Below are 12,470 nucleotides of genomic sequence, written 5' to 3'. Positions count from 1 at the left end.
GAGCTGACAGCTTCTGCAAGGGCTCCCCTGCCAGCAGCTGAGGGAAGACACTGGACCTCGGGAAGGCGATTCCTTTTGGGACCATCTCCCCAGACCGGTCATCTCTTCCTGGGTCAGAGCAGCTGACCCCCATCACCCAGCTGTAATAAAGGACTAACACTGGAATAAAATATAAACATTTTGTGTCCAACCCTTTTGCCATTCCACAAAGAGCAGGCTGGGTCTGAGCTGCTCTTACTTACAACTACACAAAAATAACTATAGATATGCCCAATTTTTTTGCATCAGTAAAAGCTGGGGTCCTATATGCAGGTCCTGCTCAGTGCTGGGTATTACAGCAACCACCAGCATTCCACGTGTGACGCACTGAATAAGACAAGAGTTAACAGAGCTCCAATAGCCCCCACTATCCATAGAAGCATCTTTTGTTCCCCTGAAATGGAGAGTTTGCAGATCTGCCTGTGCTCTACATCCAGGGAGCCTTGACTGCTCCTCACTCCCAGCCATGCCTGTGCAAACTAATGGTGGGACCCATCTCCTGCCAATTTGAAAGGCAGTGTGGCCTCCTGCACTCTAGATGATCTTGGAAGTGAACACATTTTGCTACTGGGATCTTGCAGCAACAGGGCACGTAGGCTTGCTTTCTAAGGACGGGAAAAATCTGTTCTTTGGGGACTGAATTTCCTGTGAGTTCCCAAACTCTGCACAGTGGCAGAGGAATAGGTCTGTTACACTCCAATACTCCATGCAAGCAACATGAAGGCATGGGGATGAACAGGCTGCAACAGGAGTGGATGGTGAAAAAAGTGAGAAAGCAGAAGAGAGGAACAAACCTGTCTCAAACCTGGAGGAAAGGAATCTGTCTCCTGTGGACCCAAGAGATATGGAAATGTCTGGCACTACAGAATACGCTGCCTGTGGGCACAGAAAATACAGGCATGAGAAGTAGTAACAAGCTCTGAGGAAGAACCTCTCAGCTCTTAGGAGTGTTTTGGCATGAAGGCAGGAAGGCACAGCAAAATGAGATATATGGTCATTTTATAAGAGAGACTTACTCTTCAGTAACAGGGCTATGGATAGGGAGGAATCCATGAAGAAATTTAGTACAAACATGGGTCTCACCTATGAACCACAAGCCTGAGCCACCATTTTGAATGGGATCTCTCTGTCTTAGCATCATTGTCTCAGGTCTAGGAATTAGCCTAAGTCACTGACTCTAAACTCCATGTCTGGTAGATGGATGCTTCCAGAGGGTGATCCAGTCCATTGACCTCATACAGATTTCTCTGGGAATCCCTGTCTCCTTTCACTTATCGCAGAAGGAGTTTGAGATTATTACCTTGGTCTCCTCTAAGATTACCTCTGATCCTCTTTAGACTGCTAAAATTAGTGACGTGAGCCCCACCTTCTAAACATTGCTCAACTCAAGAGGTAGTGCTGTTGAAATGAGCGACTGGCTGTGCACCTCTGGAAAAGCAACTTTCTAGACCAGTGGTGAGCTGCACATAGTACCCACAATTTGGCAACTGCCTGCATCATCTCCTATCTGTGAACAGCCCCAGTGGCCACTCTCCTCTTAGGTGATGCCTGTTTCATCCATGGATGGTTGAACCTGATTGCTGACAAATAAGGTAGAGACACAAACAAAAAAATCTGCTTTCATCATACCAAGTGGGTTGGCTTTCATGCCTGTGGTAGGGTATGGCCTCAAATTATGGTGAAATCGAGTTATCGTACTGTGCACAGCTAGAACACAGTGAGAAGGTCACATCAGGAAAGAGGAAGGCATACACCTTTGTTCATTGTCTTCCCAGGTATTTATGCACTGTGTGTGCCCTGACAGCCAGAGTGCATGGCTTTTAAAGCGTCCTTCTTTACCCCAGAGGCAGCAGGTGGGATGAGTGGATAACATTGTCATCCTTGCTGCAGGAATCCATCTGATCTGCCTTTCAGGGCTAAGAAGCAGCAGTGATACGTTTCCTCCATGTCTGCTCTTTAAGGAAAAGGTTGTGTCTGACCAGTACCTTGGGAAATGCAACATTCACATTTACTGTGTTATTTATGATAGGGTGAAATTTCACACGGTGTTGCAAGTCACCTGGAATGTGTTTGCCTTGGCATGTCCTTTTACTGCCCTCAACTGAATTACAGGCATCTCTTCAGGTATCTATTCAGGCAGCTCTTGTTCACTGAATCATTTACTACCCTTGGGAGGCAGAGCTGGCGGGATGATGCCACTCTGGTCTGTGGTACTGGGCTGTTCACACTTGGCAGGTGGTGAGGGAGGCAGGTGAGTGAGAACTTTACTGCTCAGCACTTGCAGAACTGGGAGCTAATTAACACTTACTTCTAACGTGACCACTGGGAGTAGCTCAGGATCTGTTCTTGTTACAAGACTGCTACGTTTTAGTGTGTGGAATGGAAGGAGTTGGTCGGAATTTTTTGAGACAAACATATTCCGTCCAAAGTGATCTGTATGGAAATGTCTGTTCTGTTCTGTTCTTTGGCATTTGGTGGGGTAGTAGGGAAGTTCCAATGTGAATGGTTTTGTCCTAAAGGTAATGCTTTTCCCAGGCAAGGTCTACTGCAAATTTGCCATGTGAGTAGGCCTCAGCATTTGTTGGTCAAACCATGATGGTGCTCTTGAGCTATCTGATGGGCTTTTACACGTATTCATTTGCATTTCATGGCATCTCTGTGGGGCAGGGAGAGGTTTTTCACCTGCTTAACTTCCTACCTAAAATCCTTTGCTACGCTTTACTCTTCTGCCATCGCTTTTGTTTTCTTGCATATTATTTTCTTTCCTTTTCACAGGCTGAAGTAAAAAAAAGGGATCACTTCTTCCCCCTTTACTGACTCATTCAACTTTGTCCCACCCACTTACTCTTCATTTTTTCTCTTTCAGATACCTCAGCTATCTCTGTGTTGTGTTGAAGAGTTTCAGATGTTATGGGGCAAATTAAATGTCCCCTCTAATAGTTCACCTTCTATTTCAAGGAACAGTGTTTTCTTCTTTGAGGATTCACATCTCTCAATGGGGCCACAATTGTAAATTACTGCAGGAGACTTTTGGGTATGGGGATTCATTCCCATTTTGATGAGAGGGAGGAACACAGGAGCAAACGTGCTGGCAAGAGCATAAAATGGCCATCTGCCTCACTCTCACAAGGTCCCATAAAGCTGTCCTTCCTAAGGCAAGTTCCATTTGCACTGTCAGTAGTGCATTGCTTCCTGGGTAGGAGCTACATGTTTGCTCTTTCAGGTTAGAGACCTGGGTATGTGAGAGATCTTCTGCCACTTTTTCCATGCCTTTATAAAAAAATGAGCCTACACGGTACTGATTTGTTACACATGCTCACTTTTCCCTATGGATTTGCCTGATCTCCTTGATGGTACACTGTAAACTCCACTTGTATTATTTAGAATTGCGGAATGAGTCTACTTGACTTTCCAAGCATCAGTTCTCCAGATACTATTAAATTTTCAGCCTTTCAGGAGAACTAAATGTAAATCAAAGTAAGTGACCTGGTTGGTGGTGCTTTACAGTACATGAAAGCATTTGTTTTCCTCATACAATATAATTTTGTTTTTCACATCTGAACCTTGCAATGGTAGTTGTATAGGTTTTATAGCTTTGAGCTGACCTCGGAAAGAGTGAGATAACGTGGCAGTACTCTTGTTTACAGCAGGCATCAAGCAGAATATTGCAGGGCAGGCTGCACGGATACATAAAGGAGAGGTGAGCTGTCTTAAGAAACACTAAAACTGGGTTTAGGACCAGCTTGAAGATGAAAAAAGGGTGTTGTCTATTGGAAAAGCTAATCTGTGGAGTTTGCTGTCCTCAGAAACACATGCCAATTTATATTTTGGTCAAACGAATTAATTACCTCCAAAACAAATGCTGTAAGTCAAATAACTTACATAGAGTGGACAACGAGGGCAAGGTTGATGAAGGGCCTGATGAAGACCCAGCCAGTTGGCAAAGGTACCTGGACACTTCAGTCTCTAAAAACCTGACCTCAGATAGCTGGGAGCCACCTGAATTCATATTACACCTGGAGCGGGCTAAAACACTAATAAGGAGCCTGTCCTGGGTTGCAGTGTATTCTATTACCATCCTCATGAGCTATTGAAATCAGGTGGGGAAGTGTTTCCTTGCCTCCTCCCCCCAGACTATCTTTCTGTTAATGGCCCATCATTGTCCTGCCACATGACTCAGAGATAACTCCCTCTGGACTATCTTCTGTTAATGAGCTTAATCAACACCTGGCCTCATGACTCATTACCCCATTGTGAGATGCTCCACCCAGAGGGAGGAACCAAGCATCCCATCGTGGATATAATCTGAGACTGAACACCGGAGGCAACTTTTCCACTGGATTTCCAGGCGATAGGAGCTACACAGCCACCACTGGACCTTCTGAGAAAGAGCAGACCATTTTTTTAATAGGATCACCACTTCAGAGGACTGCAACCACCATTCTACCAGACTGCTACCACCACCCTGCCTAACAGGGACTCAGGTTGTATCTTGACTCTGTCAGTTTGAACCAGTGTTTTCTTTCAGTTTTTTTTCCTTTTCTTTAATTTCCCCACTAAATTGTTATTCTGACTTGGTGCCTCCCACTGGTTTGTTTTCAAACTAGTACAGAGCCCTACTGCTACTTCTTTATAACAGGGCAGGATGCAGCTTAGCCAGCTTTAGCGAAAAGATTTGCCTCAAATTTGTTGTGCAGGTTCTTACAGCTTGCAGAGAGATAAGAGGCAGTCCCAAAGGATAATTTCTTCTCTGGTTAGGGCAATTACAGTAGACAAAACAGCTAACGATCAATTCAGGTACATAAGCATATAAGGCTAGTGCCATTTTAATTGTCCTAAAGCACCTCGCAGTGCCCTGACAGGGGGATGTGTGTCTTCTCTACCATATTTGCCAGGCCTGCAGAAGTTTCAGGTCTTTTAAGGACTTTTAACATGTCCTGTGTTTAAATACCTCAATTCTTCCCTTCTGCCTAAGTTGTATGAACCTTTCTTTAAGGCCCTGATTAATTCAATTTAATTCAGTAGTGTAACTTCCTGTGCTCCCTCTGCAGAGACGACTGGAGACATTTACTCCAGTTACCTAAAATTTGATCCTCTCCTCTCCAGAGATGACTATACAGTGCTTAAGCTGTGTAAAAATGCTGGTTGACAATGATTATTACTCAGATTACTAGTATACATAGGGATTGTCCTGTTTCCCACGATCTGCCCAAATAACAAACAGGTATACTTTAAACTTTTTTTTTTTTTTTTTTTCCCCTTAACTGAGCAGGCAAAATGACCAATTTCTTAGCATGCCACTCCAGCTTGGGATTCTCTTTACCCACGGAGCTCAATGGAAGTCCAACACCTCAATTAAAGGTCTCAGATTTCATGGCACATCTGAACCTCTCAGCTGAAGGAAAAATTCACCTTTTAATATAAGACATAGTCTGCCCAAGCTCTACTACACGACAAAATTCCTTATGTGGAATCACATGAAGCTGCAGCAATACTGCAGCTATGCCCGAGAGGTCAAACGCCTCAGCCCATCTGGAAAGAATCACTTCTCTGAGCATGGGATTGGGAGCAAGGATGGCCAGATCCCAGTTGCTGCCTGGGACAAACCAGTTCACTTTCGCAGTTCACTTTTCTGTGTAGTAAAGAACTACAAAAGCATGTATGCTTGACACTCATTTTTAGATAGATTTTATCATTAAAACCTCTGCTTGCTGATATAAATCTGTCTTTGCTTATGCATTATTTCTTTTTTGCTGTCTTACAACAAGAAACAACCCTGAAAGTATTTCTTTCTCTCCTTCATAGAGCTCAAACACCTTTCCAGATAAGGAATACATCTGAGAATTGATTTAACATTAAGACTTGGTATTCAGGACAATACAGTAATTCACTGAATGGCCTTTAGAGGGAAGCAGATCCAAAGAATCCATGGAGAGATCAAGAGCAAGCTTTTAGCAAAAACAAGCTGCCAGATCTTATTAAACAAAACCTGAAGCTGAGTGAGTTGGCTCGTTCTCTATGTCTCTATGCAGTACTGGGTATGATTTGAACATCACTCACATTATTCCAGTCTGAAACCTCTCATACAGTGAAGGATACCAGGGCTATTTTGTCTTAATCTGCTCATGTCTGGAGACCTTGCTGCTTTGTTTTCTAGGGAGTCTTCCTTTAGTCTTCAAAAGTTATCGTGCAAGTAGGAGTTGGGCATGAAAGAGAACCACGGGAGCATCTGGGACAGTATGCAAGTGGTATTCAGTAAGTCTGGAAAGAGAGACCTTTCTATCTGATGTTATAAGCTATGAGTCAAAGTAAATATGTGACCTGTTGGTTCCTGACTTCTGTCTGCTCTCTTGTGAGGGATCAGGCAAAAATGTTGTCTGAGAAATACCTACATACAGGCATAGAGCCAAAATCTCAGAGGGTGATTTCTAAATACTACATATTTGAAGGGCTGTGGTATGTGTGACCGTGTAATTCCACCTGTTTGCAGCATTCTTTTCACACTAAAAAGTGTTTTGAAGGCAGAAAATTATTTTAAAGGTCTTTGGAGATCAGAAATGGCAGCAAAATCTCTATGGGTAAAGTTCTCTGCCCTTGCTACGTTCTCTATATCTTGGGGGCACGTTGATGGGGCAGGAATTATTCAGTGGGCAACTTGCCAAGGCAGCTTGCTCATGTGCTGCACTTCTGGCAGACCAGAGATGTTGTTTTATGAGGACAAGGCAGATGTCCTATATACAGCTTGGAATGAGATAATGAGTTTGAAGTAGTCTTAAAGAAGTTAATGCCATTTTCAGCACGTGCATACTTCTCTGTAAAGAGGGTCCGAGCAATGACCTCAGGCATTGGACCTTGGTTGCCAGTTGTAAAACTTTATGGCTCAGTTTGACCAACTGTTTCTCCCCAGCATATATCTGCTCTGGAGTGTGCCCTGAGCAATCCTGATCACCAGCCTGCCCTGCTCTATTTTGTGCCACAGATGGAGCCTGCACAGGTTCATGGAGGATTTTTAGATGGCAGAAGCATAGAGAAAGACAAATAGGGCCAAATGCTTTAAAAAAATCCCAAAACACCAAGCACCAATGATTGGATTTTTTTTAACAGGTAGTGAAGTTAACTATTTGTAAGTACCTTTAAAACAACGATGAGATGTGTAAATCAGTACAGATTAGCTATGTCAAATCAATCTAATTTCTTTCCTAAAAGATTAGAAGGACAGTTAGGTAGAAAGGTGTACTTTAATGTTGTATAACGTGAGTTTTCACACTCAATAAAAACAATATGAGGTTTGCTGAAAACACCCTAAGGCAGGATTCCAAATACTCACTGAATCATCAGTACCTTCCTGGCCACAATGCCCTCAGAGTGGTCTGCAGGGATCTGTGCTGAACCTGCTGCTTTTCATCCTTCGTTAGCACAGCAAGCAAATAGGAACCCTGTTATTGCTAGCAGAGCTACAGCACAAGCTATTGAAACAATGTGCATGTAAATTAAACTATTCCCAATTCTGTCACATTATTTGTAAGATGATTTTTATATTTACACCTAGCTCCTTGGCAGCCCCTGTGTGCCCTTCTGAGAGCAGGTGCTGCCCCAGACATGATGGGTCACAGTGCTCCAAGGAAGGCTCCCCTGGAGTTCCCAGGCATATAAAGGGAGGTGCATTGCCCTTTTAAATGAGATGTTATACTCCAAACTTACATAAACATGGTTAATTATATCAGGTATATATCAGTGTATACCTTTTCACTTATATTGCTGAGGGAAGCTACAAGCAGATTAAAGAGTGCTGAGTGTAAGTTTAAACTTCAATCACATACATTAACATCCAAGGGTTGTGCAAGGTAGCATTTCAAATGAAACATGGAAAGAAACCTTCATAATGTTTTACATGTTGTGGAAACCTTACCAGGTTTGTATACTCTTACATGTCTCAGCCATAATTGGATGGAATATCCTAATAATACGATTTTAGGTTTTTACCAGTGATGTTTTGAATCACTAGAAATAGGAATAAATCCATGGAAAAAACCCCACAGATAAACAAGGTTCTTAGGCATTTCAAGGACAAAAAGGATTAGCCACTGTAAAACCACTCCTCTTTCCAAATAAAGTCCAATTGATCATGCCAGCATAAACAGCAAAGGGAACAGGAGAAAGAAGATACACCTGTGCCTGAGTAAAGTGACACTTCCCTCTCCTTTTTCTCTGTAGGTGAGAAAGATTTGATTTTCTGTGTGGATAGTAATTGTTGGATCCCCAAATGAAATTTTTAGGAATGTTTATCCTAGAGGACCACATCAAACTTTTTAATCCTTCCAGGAGGGCAATTCTTGATGTATTTACATAAAGTTCTTCCCCTAATAGTTGTTTCTTGGACCCTAGTTTCTGCTGTAACTGGCTATATAAGAGCTTCTGTCATACACATGTAATGGATGATGATAAAAGTTGAAGATTGAACTTGACGATCATGGAGTACTTTTCCAACCTCAATAATTCTATGATACTATAAATTAATTATTAGTAGAAGGCAACATACAAGCTCAAAGAAATTATCTGTCTCTTCCTAGGTATAACACAGAAGCTTGGATAAGTGGCCAGGTCATCTCATTCCTGTTCAGATAATTAGGACCAGAGCAATGTCTACATCAAAACATACTTTCCAAAAAAGAAAAGAACAGTGTGAAATGCATGAACTGTACCAAAGGGGGAAATCCAAATTGTTTTATGGTATAGAGGTCTCAAATTATGCAATTAAGAGCGTGTTACTAATGAGGACAACTACCTTTACCATTTCCCCAGTTGTATCAACTGACAGCCTCCCAAAAAATTTTGGAAGGGACAGCATATGAGGAATCTCCTCCACTGAGACTTTTTGCCTTTGTGATAGTTACTGAGAATTTGTATGATCAAGATGTTAGTTTTTATACAGTTATAAAAATGTTCCCTGCACATGTTCTTCTCAACCTTGAATTTGTTGTTTGAATAGAATAAAATTTAAAGACGTCTTTCGCCCAGAAAATCTCTGTTGTCTAATGTCCTCTCCTCAAGAAGTTCACCATAAAGAATTTCTTCTTTAGATATATATCTAAACCTGCCCTCAATCGGCTTAAAGCCATTCCCTTTTTTCCTATCACTTCATGCTCTTATGAAAAGTCCCTCTCCAGCTTTCCTGTAGCCCTCCTTTAGGTACTGGAAAGCTCCTGTAATGCCTCCCTGGAACCTTCCCTTCTCCAGGCTGAACAACCTCAACTGTTTCATCCAGTTTTCATAGGACAGGTACTCCAGCCAACCACCACACAGCCCTCTGATCAGTTTAGTGGCTGGCCTTTCTCTGGACTCCTTCCAGTAGGTCCACAAGTCCTGTGGGCACTGGAGAGAAGGGGGTTTCACCAAGCCCCCAGCTGCTGCAGTCACAGCTGTGATTTGCTATCCTGTGGTCCGGCTGTGGCAAAGGATTCTGGCTTCTGCCTCATTTCTGAGTGAAGTCTAACTGGATATTTTCATCCTTTTCTTCAAGATGACCAAGAGCAATAAGCCATAAAACATTTCAAGAGGAGAGGAGGGGTGCTGTACCTTCTTGATTTTGACAGAAATTTTTCCAAGGCAAGAGATGCATCAGTGCCTGGTGGAGTAACTCCCAGTGCCCTGGAGGAACAGCCTTACAACAAGCCTACAAACCCCAACAATCCTAAAGAATTTTTTTCTTTTGCTTTTTGTGAAGCACTGTGATCAAACAAGCTTGATCCTCTTCTTCTACCTCCTTCCTCCTCCTCCATTATGGCATAAACCTACCAATTTCTTTTGAAGTTTGCTCCCTAGATTATAAATACTCTGGGACAGAGCTGTTTTGTGCTCTGTGTTTGCACAGTGCCAATTACAGGACGTAGCCCTAGAAGCCAATAATATGTAATCAGCTTTTGTTCAGGTTTCAGTGGTTCCTGATAAGTGCAAATAAAGCACAATGCCTCTGGTTGGTTCCTTTGCAGAACACTGCATCAGAGAGATGTATAGCCCCAAATATGTGAATACAGCTGACAGCAGAGCAGTGAAAATATCTCAGGAAGCAGAATCAGATTCATAAATGTCCTAAGCACCCTACAGAGCTATATTTTCCTTCTAGTCCTTGTCAGTTCTAAAGTCTCTGTGGTTTATGGCAAAAATGAGAGTGGCATAGACTTTCCAATGTAAATATGATTTTGTCCTTCAAGAGACAGAATGTAATTTTATTACAATATTACAATATTGCTGGAATTAAAACCTAGATATGGAATTCAATAGTATATGAATTACTCTAAAAAAGAAGCCATTAAGAACTACTACTGGTCCCATTGCCAGATCTCAGTGCAGACATCTGAAGCCCATGAGAATTGAATCCTCTATACACAAGGCCAGCAATGCAAACTTATCTGAAATTAAGCACCCAAACTGTAGTATATTGGGCTGAATAGCAGCTATTGGGAAACAAACACTAAGCAGATAAGAAAAGCTTTCTCACAACATTTTTAACTTTCTCAAGACAATTAAAAGCAGTGCTTCTTCTCTCCCACAAGCTGCTGCCCAGCTGCACTGCTTGTTTTTTACATGTCCTGCTTCTTCCTTTCCAGGACTTGTGTCCTTTGCCAGACTAACAGGCATTCAGAGGAGTGGTATAAGGACACAGGTAAAAGAAGTAGCTTTAAAAAAATATTTTATATTACAGTAATGATTAATATATTGAGCTAATCATAAGGATAAGTGGACTAATTATAAGAACATTGCTGTTATTATTTTGTCTGTATTTTAGGACAAGAAAAATTTAAAAGAGTTCAGACTGTTTGTGTGTTTTAGACTAGCAAGGTAGATTACTTCAGGCAACACATTTGGGATAAAGCACCCATGTTACCTTATCCCAACTTATGTTGCCATATGTTGCACATCCCCCAATTTTTGTTGTTGTATCAGTAGAATGGTATTTCAATAAACTTTTTCTGACCTTTTCTTTTTAAAGTATTTTACAATCTGTTTCTAAAAGGAGTAAATTCCATTGGCCTCATGAAGCCTGAGTCTGATGTAACTCCATCAAAATCTGTGGAGTTTCCCTGGCATCAAAACTGCAGTAATTTAGGAATTACTCATGCTTTGAATTTCTTGGATTTTGCCAGTAGGAACTTGGAACTAGCAACTCAAAAATTACTTTTAATTGCATCCAGAGATCCCCATTTACTTTCAAAGATACAATCTTCATCGTTACATACTCTGGACCAGCACACTTGCATTCATGTTTAGAAGCTTAATTATGCATCAATTACATGGGGGAATTTTAAATGAGATTTGCTGTTCCTTTTGTTTCATGGATTTGACTAAAACATTTTGTTTATTTTGGTGTCACTCTCATAGCTGGCATGATTGGTTTATCTGATGACTAATTTTATTTGACTCCAGCCAGACACATACTGCCAACATCTCAACAAAGGGCTCTTTTGGAAAGGGTTTATAGCGTTTCAGTTCACTCTAACTATTAAACTCTTGATGAAAATGTCCATTGACTCCTAACAGCTGCCTGGTAATGATATAGCCTTAAAAACTGAGCTTAACCAGCTCTTCCTCTTGATTAGCCTTTTTGCCCACTGTAACTACTTCTCCACCAGTCTGGGATTCGTGGAGGACCTTTCAAGAAGTGAAGCGTCTTTAACAAGGGAAGCAAGGGATAATTTGAATTTGTGTGCACACATGAGCACAGAGAGTATGTTTTATGTAAACGCTTGATCAAAGGAATACATGGCTGGCTGTTTTTGGAACAGCTGGCACTACCTCTTGCGTGAGTGAGATGCCAGGTCTCAGCAAATGCCTGTCAGAGACATGCTTTCCATACTCACACCCGTCACCACACTATAGCTAAAGAAGAACAAGGATTTCAGTGGCGTACCTGGGCTGTGGGGAAAGAGGGGGTGACAAGGCTTTGCACATCAGGGAGATTCTGAGTCCTGGTGAGATAGAGGTGTATTCAGTGAAGACTGAATGATGTGGGATGAAGAGGGGCTCCTTGATCTGAGGTGACAATTTAAAGGCTGCAGTGTTTTGCCCCTGCAGCAGCTCTTGGTGAAAGTGTTGCTCCCTTCAGGCACAGACTAGGAGAGATGTGAAACATGGCAAAATTAGCTGCAGAAGGAGAGAAGGAAATTGCCTTCCATATGCACTCATGTTTGGATTGAAAGTTCTAGGAATTAATTACATCCACCCGATCTGAGGTACGGGGATCCACCTGCAGGCGTCTTCTGAGTCAGGATAGGATTCATTTGAATCCTGCCCAGTATGTGCATACTTTCACTAACCATCCACCTACTTTACTGTCAATTGGCATGTCTAGATCACTCCTCTGACCTGCTGTAGACATATTACAGAAGGAGACAGGATTCCCTGTTCCTGTTGACTATAAGGGGATAACAGGG

At 42.0% G+C, this 12,470-nt stretch overlaps 1 protein-coding gene across 1 annotated transcript in view; it reads right to left on the bottom strand.

Moving 5' to 3' along the window:
- CLDN10 (claudin 10) overlaps window positions 1–12,470 on the bottom strand; it is a 58,558-nt gene that overhangs the window by 32,543 nt on the left and 13,545 nt on the right. The gene's annotated exons all lie outside the window — the stretch shown is intronic.

The sequence above is a fragment of the Corvus cornix genome, chromosome 1 (assembly GCF_000738735.6).
Source record: "Corvus cornix cornix isolate S_Up_H32 chromosome 1, ASM73873v5, whole genome shotgun sequence".
Classification (NCBI taxonomy): domain Eukaryota; kingdom Metazoa; phylum Chordata; class Aves; order Passeriformes; family Corvidae; genus Corvus; species Corvus cornix.
Note: the sequence above shows the minus strand (reverse complement) of the source record. Positions and strands in the feature narration are given on the sequence as shown.